The 8003-nt window shown below is 37.3% G+C and overlaps 1 pseudogene across 1 annotated transcript; it reads left to right on the plus strand.

Moving 5' to 3' along the window:
* The first annotated feature begins 2572 nt into the window (after positions 1 to 2572).
* On the plus strand, positions 2573 to 3367 carry LOC308416496 (transformer-2 protein homolog alpha-like; annotated as a pseudogene). Its single transcript has one exon. The product of its transcript is annotated as a transformer-2 protein homolog alpha-like (transcript).
* The last annotated feature ends 4636 nt before the right edge of the window (positions 3368 to 8003 follow it).

Here is an 8003-nt window from a genome sequence, read left to right on the forward strand (position 1 = left end):
GTGAGGAGGAATTCGGATTAGCTTTGGCATCTGAATCTGTATACAGAATGGAGGTGATTTAATATATTAGGAAAAAATATTTTCAAATGACTTTGTCAGTGTTAATGTGAATAATGACATATTCCATATCTCAAGGAACTACATTGTGCTCCTTCTTCATTCAGATTTATTTAATACTCAGGGCCTTTGCTGTCATTTCATATTAGTATTTCCAAGAAGGACTGCCTTCACCTCCCAAGTGCCTTCCATTCAATCCTTAAGAAAGTACCACAGAATATCTTTATTAAATGAGGCTGTCTACCTTGAATCATTGAAAAACCAACAACTGGCTGATCCCAAAAGTCAGTAGAAGAAGAGGTATGATAGTATTAAAGAAAACAATGGGCTGGAGAGATGCCTCAATGGTTAAAGGCAGTGACTGTCCTTCCAGAGGTTCTGAGCCTAACTCCCAATAACCATATGGTGACTCACAACCATCTGTAATGGGATCCTATGTCCTCTTTTGGTGTGTCTGAAGATAGCAACAGTGAATTCATATAATTTTTTTTAAAAAAAGAACATTTTACATACTTTTATTGGATGTTTTATGTATTTACATTTCAAATGTTATCCTTTTTCTCACCTCTCCCTTTCCCCCTCTGCTTCTATGAAGATGGTCCCACTCCCACCCACCCACTCTCACCTCATTACACTGGCATTCTCCTACACTGCAGAAACAAGCCTTCGCAAGACCGAGGACTTCTTCTATTAATGCCAGACAGTGCCATTGTCTGCTACTTATGCAGTTGGAGCCATGGGTCCCTCCATGTTTCCTAATTGCTTGGTGTTTTCGTTCTTGGGAGCTCTGGAGGTTTTGGTTAGTTGATATTGTTGTTTTTCCTATGGGGTTACAAAACCCTTCAGCTCCTTCAGTTCTTTCTCTAGCTTCACCATTGTGGTCCCCCTGCTCAGTCTGATGTTTCACTGCAAAACCCTCATCTGTACCGTAAGGCTCTGGCAGAGCCTCTCAGGAGATACCCATATCAGGCTACTGTCACCAAGCACTTCTTGGCATCAGAAATAGTGACCAGGTTTGCTGGCTGCATATGGGATGGATCCCCAGGTATGGCAGTCTCTGGATGACCTTTTCTTCAGTACCTACTCCACTCTTTGTCCCTGCATTTGCATAAATGATTAATTTGGTCTTCCTTCTTTATAAGCTTCATGTGGTCTATGAATTATTTCTTGGGCATTCCAAGCTTTTGGGCTAGTGTCAGCTTATCAGTGAGTGCATACCTTGCATCTTTTTTTTTTTTTTTTTGACTGGATTACCTCACTCAGGATCATAGCTACTAGTTTCATTCATTTGCCTGTGAATTTCATGAAGTCATTGTTTTTAATAACTGAGTAGTACTCCACTGTGTAAATGTACCACATTATCCATTCGTCTGTTGAAGGACATCTGGGTTTTTTCCAGCTTCTGGCTATTATAAGTAAGGATGCAATGAACATAGTGAATCATGTTTCTTTGTTGTAGCATCTTTTGAGTATATGCCCAGGAGTTCTTCTCTCCTTTTTATAAGAGGTAACAAAATACTCAAGGGAAGAAATAAGGAGTCAAACTCTGCAAGAGAAACTAAAAAAAAAAAAAAACAACATGCTTTCCAGAGACTTCCCCACCTGCGGATCTATCCCATATACAGACCCAAACATAGATACTATGACTGATGCCAGGAAGTGCGGGAGTGGGGGAAGTACCCTCATTGAAGCAAGGGGGCAAAGTATGGGATAGGGGGGTTTCTGGAGCAGAAACCAGGAAAGAGGATAAAATTAGAAATGTCAATAAATAAAATACCCAATAAAAAATAAAGCAATAAGAGTAGCTAAATAAGAATTGGAAAAAAAAAGGAGCAAAGTGAACAGTGAACAGGTGCTTGGAAAAAGCTGCCATACGAAAGCTCATTCTTTAATGAACATTTTAACTCAAATGGAGAACAACACAGTGATGTTCTTTTTCTCTGTTCTCATGCAATGTATTCAAAGTATTATTAGAATAGTAAGATTCTAGAAGAGCATAAGAGATACACATAGGAGAAAATATAAGAAAAAGTGTCCTTGTTTATAGATGATCTGCCTCTAGGCAAAGAAGTCTTTAAAACTCTTCTGAACAACTATAAGTGATGAACTGTTTCAGTAAAGTAAGAGAATATAAAATTAATATTAAGAAATTAGGCTTCCTCTCTATATAATATACTAATAATATACATGATAAAAAAGTATTCAGAAAATAGGCCATTCACAATTGTCAATAGAAAAACTATGGTGGGAATAAATATAATAATAAAAAAACTATGTATACCTAAGAAAACTTTTAAATAAGGAAAAAACTTTAATAAGCGTTCTAGAAGGTGTGCATAAGCTAATATTAAGAAAAATGACTGATTTTTGCCTGAACGTGCCATCTAATGAGAGCACCGGCTGTTGTAGCCGTCCCCTTTTTCCTCCCGATAGTCCAAGCAGCTAGGTGACTAGGCTGTTGGCCCTCGAGCTAAGATACATTTCTTTTTTTAGTTCTCCGGAGCACCTGGCCTACATGAGTGACGTAGAGAACAACTTTGAGGGCAGCGTCTCACTCTCAGTCAAAATCTCCAACTGGAATTCTTGCTCGGGTAAAATCAGAGAACAGGTCAGGATCTCATTGTCTATCAAGGATTTCCAAACATTATGAATCCCATTCTCCATCAAGATCAGAATCCAGGTCAAGGTCAAGAAGGCATTCTCATAGGTGCTACACTGATTCAGTTCGCACTCTCATTGGAGACGACCTCGAAGTAGGACCTATACACCAGAGTATAGGCGGCAGAGGAGCCGGAGTCACTCTCCAACGTCTAACCACAGAAGGCATACTGGCAGCAGGGCACTTGCCTGGGAGTATCTGGTCTCAGTTTGATACAACAGAGGGAAGGGGGAGATATCTTCGTAAAGTATATATAGACTTCTGAGTGGTGTTAATGCTGTTTATGATCAGCGAAATGTGAGGTCACATAGATTTACTTTTGTGTATTTTGAGAGGATAGATGACTCTAAGGAGGCTATGGAAAGAGAAAATGGAATAGAGCTGGATGGTAGAAGAATTTGTGTGAGTTATTCTACCACCAAGAGAGCACACACACCTACGACAGGCATTCACATGGTTGGAACAACTCATAGTGGTAGTGAAGATAGTGGAGGAGGAGGTGGTGGTAGCAGTGGTGGCGGCAGTGTCAGACCTCGAGATTCTTACTATGATAGAGGATATGATCAAGGCTGAAGCAGATACAAAGATTATGATTACCCGTACAGAAGAAGGTCACCCTCTCCTTACTACAGTTGCTACAGGTCACTATAAATATCCCATTCCTATAACCCAAGATGCTATTGATAATATTGATATGGGAGTAATTGTGCCCAAGGACTTAGCCTTTTCTTCATTTTGATTTTGGATTTCCAAGCTTCCATGGCTTCCTAGTCCTTTAAAAATCATCAACAACAAAAACCTGGTTTCATTAACCTATTCATGGTCAGTTGTGTTGCTGTTTCCCACCCTTTGTTATACTCTTGAAAGTGTGACTGTCTTTTCAGTAGTTGAACATCTCAAGTAAAGGTAAACTATCTAAATCATCCCATAACACCTAAAGAAATAGAAGCAGTCATCAAAAGCCTCCTAACCAACAAAAGCCCAGGACAGGGTTCATTGGAGAATTCTATCAGACATATATTGATGACCTAATTCCAATACTCTCCAAACTATTCCACAAAATAGAGTTAGATGGAACACTACCTAACTCATTCATCATAGACACAATATCTCTCATTCCTAAACCACACAAAGATCCTACAAGAAAATAGAACTTCATACAAATCTCACTTATGAATATTGATGCAAAAATACTCAACAAAATACTTGCAAACTGAATCACAGAACACATCAAAACAACCATTCAGCTTGGTCAAGTAGGCTTCATCCCTTGGATGCAAAAATAGTTTAATATGCAGAAATCAATCAATGTAATCCACTATATAAACAAACTCAAAGAAAAAAAAACCACATGGAGATCTCACTAGATGTTGATAAAACATTTGACAAAATTCAACACCCTTCATGTTAAAAGTCTTGGAAAGAACCAGAATCCAAGGCCCATACCTAAATATAATAAAAGCAATATGCAGCAAAGCAATATCCAACATCAAACTTAATGTGAGAAACATGAAGCAATCTTACTAAAATCAGAGACTAGACAAGTGTGCCCTCTCCCCCCCTATTTATTCAACATAGTACTGGAAGTCCTGGCTGGAGATATTAGACAGCAAAAGTTAATCAAATAGATACAAATTGGAAAGGAAGAAGTAAAAATATCACTATTTGTATATGAGAGGATAGTGTTTGTAAGTGACCCCAAAAATTCCACCTGAGAACATCTATAACTGTTAAACAAGTATAGGAAGAGGCTGGATATAAAATTAACTCAAACAAATCTGTAACCTTCCTCTACTCAAAGGACAAACATGAGGAGAAAGAAATTAGAGAAAGATACCCTTCACACTAATCACAAACAATATGAAATATCTTGCGTGACTAATTAAGCAAGTGAAGGACGTGTATGACAAGGACTTCAAATCTCTGAACAAGGAAATCCAGGAGGATCTCAGAAGATGGAAAGATCTCCCATGCTCATGGATTGAAAGGATCAACATTGTAAAAATGGACACTTTACCAAAATCAATCTACAAATTCAATGCGATTCCAATCAAACTTTCAACCCTGTTCTTCATAGAGTTGGAAAGAGCAATGTGCAATTTCATCTGGAATAATAAAAGACCTAGAATAGTGAATTCCAACCTCAACAACAAGAAAACATCTGCGGGAATCACCATCTCTGACCTCAAGCTATATTAGAAGGCAATTGTGCTAAAAACTGCATGTTACTGGTACAGAGATTGGCATGTGGGACAAGGGAATAAAATACAAGATCCAGAAATGAGCCCTCACATATATGGTCACCTGATTTTTGACAAAGGAGTTGTAAATATTCAATGGAAAAAAGACAGCCTCTTCAACAAATGGTGTTGGTCCAATTGGCACTCAGCATGCAGGAGAATTAAAATAGACTCTTTCTTATCTCCTTGTACAAAGCTCAAGTGTAAATGGATCAAAGATCTCCACATTAAATCAGGTACAGTGAAACTATTAGAAGAGAAAGTATGGAAACCCTTAGAACACATAGACGCAGGAAAAAATTTCCTGAACAGAACACCAATGGCTTGTGCTCTAAGGTCAAATATCGACAAATAGGACTTAATGATATTGCAAAGTTTCTGTAAGGCCACTGTCAAGTAACCAAAACAGCAGCCAACAGATTGGGAAAAGATCTTTACCAACCCCACATGTGATAGAGGCCCAATATCCAAGGTATAAAATGAACTCAAGAAGCTAGACACCAGAGAATCAAACAACCCTAATAAAAAATGGGGTACAGTGCTAAACAGAAAATTCTGAATTGAGGAATATCGAATGGCTGAGAAGCATCTAAGGAAGTGCTTGACATCATTAGCCATCAGGGAAATGCAAATAGTAACAACCCTGAGATTCCACCAACCAGAATGGCTAAGATCAAAAATTCAGATGACAGCAGATGCTGGCAAGGATGCAGAAATGAGGAACACTTTTCTACTGTTTTGGGGGTTCTAAACTGGTACAACTGCTCTGAAAATCAGTCTGGCGATTCCTCAGAAAATTGGACATGGTACTACCTGAAGACCCAGTTATTACACTTCTGGGCATATACCCCAGAAAAGCTCCAATATACAACAAAGACACATACACCACAATGTTCAGAGCACAACCCTATTTATAATATCCAGAAGCTGGAAAGGATCTGAACACCCCAACAACAACTCACAGACTATATGCAGTTCAAAAAAAAAAAACAAAGGTCAAAAAAAATGGAAAGAAAAATGAAAAACCATTATGCTTAATCATTACCCACCAAGAAAACTTTGACTATTTCCAGGTTACTTGTTTTATATGTACTTTATGCTCATTGTAGCTAGTAAGATTTTAATGCATATTATGAAATCTTTAAAAAATCAAGTACTGACAAAAATTTATTCATATACTTTTATGCAAAAATGCTTAAAATCTGTATATCTATCTTTGTTTTTTTAAAATAAAGTTATTTAATTTATTAAAAACAAATTGCAGCCCAATTCTTCATAAAGTTTGAAAGAGTAATGCGCAATTTTATGTGGAATAACAAAAGACCTAGAATAGAAAATCCATCCTCAACAACAGGAAAACATCTGTGTGAATCACAATTCCTGATCTCAAGCTATATTACAAGAAATTAGTGTTAAAAACCTCATGGTACTGGTACAGAGCTATACACGTGGATAAAAGGAATAAAATAGAAGATCCAGAAATGAACTGTCAAACATATGATCACTTGATTTTTGATAAAGGAGCTGTAAAAATTCAATGGAAAAAGGACAGCCTCTTCAACAAATGATGTTGTTTCAACTGGCACTCAGCATGCAGAAGAATGAAAATGATGCATTCTCATCTACTTGTACAAAGCTCAAGTGCAAGTGGATCAAAGATCTCCACATTAAACCAGGTACACTGAAACTATTAGAAGAGAATGTAGGGAAAACCTTGGAATACATAGGCACAGGGAAATTTTTCTGAACAGAATACCAATGGCTTCTTCTCCAAGGTCAAATATCGACAAACGGGACTTAATGAGATTGCAAAGTTTCTGTAAGGCTAAGGACACTGTCAAGGAAAAAAAAGGCAGCCAATAGATTTTGAAAAGATCTTTACCATCCTCATATCTGATAGAGGACTAATATCCAAGTTATACAAAGAACTCAAGAAGTTAGACACCAGAGGATCAAACATTCCTATTAAAAAGGGGTACATAGATAAACAAAAAGTTCTCAATTGAGGAATATCGAATGGCTGACAGCATCTAAGGAAGTTCTCAACATCCTTAGTCATCAGGGAAAAGCAAATCAAAACAACCCTGAAATTCCACCTCACACCAGTCAGAATGGCTAAGATCAAAAACTCAGATTACAGCAGAAACTCGCAAGGATGCAGAGAATGAGGAACACTTCACTGTTTGTGGGGTTGTAAACTGGTACAGCCACTCTGGAAATCATTCTTCCAGTTCCTCAGAAAATCGGACATGGTACTACCTAAAGACCCAGTAATTCCACTTCTGAGTATATACCACAGAGAAACTCCAACATACAACAAAGACACATGCACCACAATGTTCATTGCAGCCCCATTTATAATAGCCAGAAGCTGGAAAGAACCCAGATGTCCTTCAGTAGATGAATGGATACAAAAATTGTGGTATATTTATACAATAGAGTACTACTCAGCTATCAGAAACAACGACTTTATGAAATTCCTAAGAAAATGGATGCATCTAGAGAATATCATCCTGAGTGTGGTAACCCAGTCAAAAAAGAATAGACATAATATGCAGTCACTGATAATTGGATACTAAACCCAGAAACCTCTCAAAACCCCAGAAAAGAGAAAGCCTCAGTCCTTCTTAGGAAAAAAATTAAATGTATAGCACCCTCTCAGAGTGTGGTACACCTGAACCTCAAATCATTAATAAACCAAAAGCTATGATAATAGCTTTGTGGCAATTTCTGGTATTCACAGATCGTTATGTTTAATCTATACCCAACAAGAAATCTGTTTCCATGTTATGTCCTGTCCTATATATACTTCATGCTTATGATAACTAGTGTGATTTCAAAACATGCTATCAAACCTCTAAAAGAATTAAGTACTGACAAAAATATTCATATAATGTTAAACCAAAATGCCTTCAAATATCAAAAATAAAGAGAAAAAAGAAAATGGAAAAAAATGACTATGCCTCCAAAATAATGTAAAATCATCTGCTAACTCCCAATGTCATTCTTCATAAAAATAGGAATGAACTCAATTTGCATATAAAAGC

This window comes from Micromys minutus, assembly GCF_963924665.1.
Source record: "Micromys minutus genome assembly, chromosome: 1".
In the NCBI taxonomy this organism is placed as follows: domain Eukaryota; kingdom Metazoa; phylum Chordata; class Mammalia; order Rodentia; family Muridae; genus Micromys; species Micromys minutus.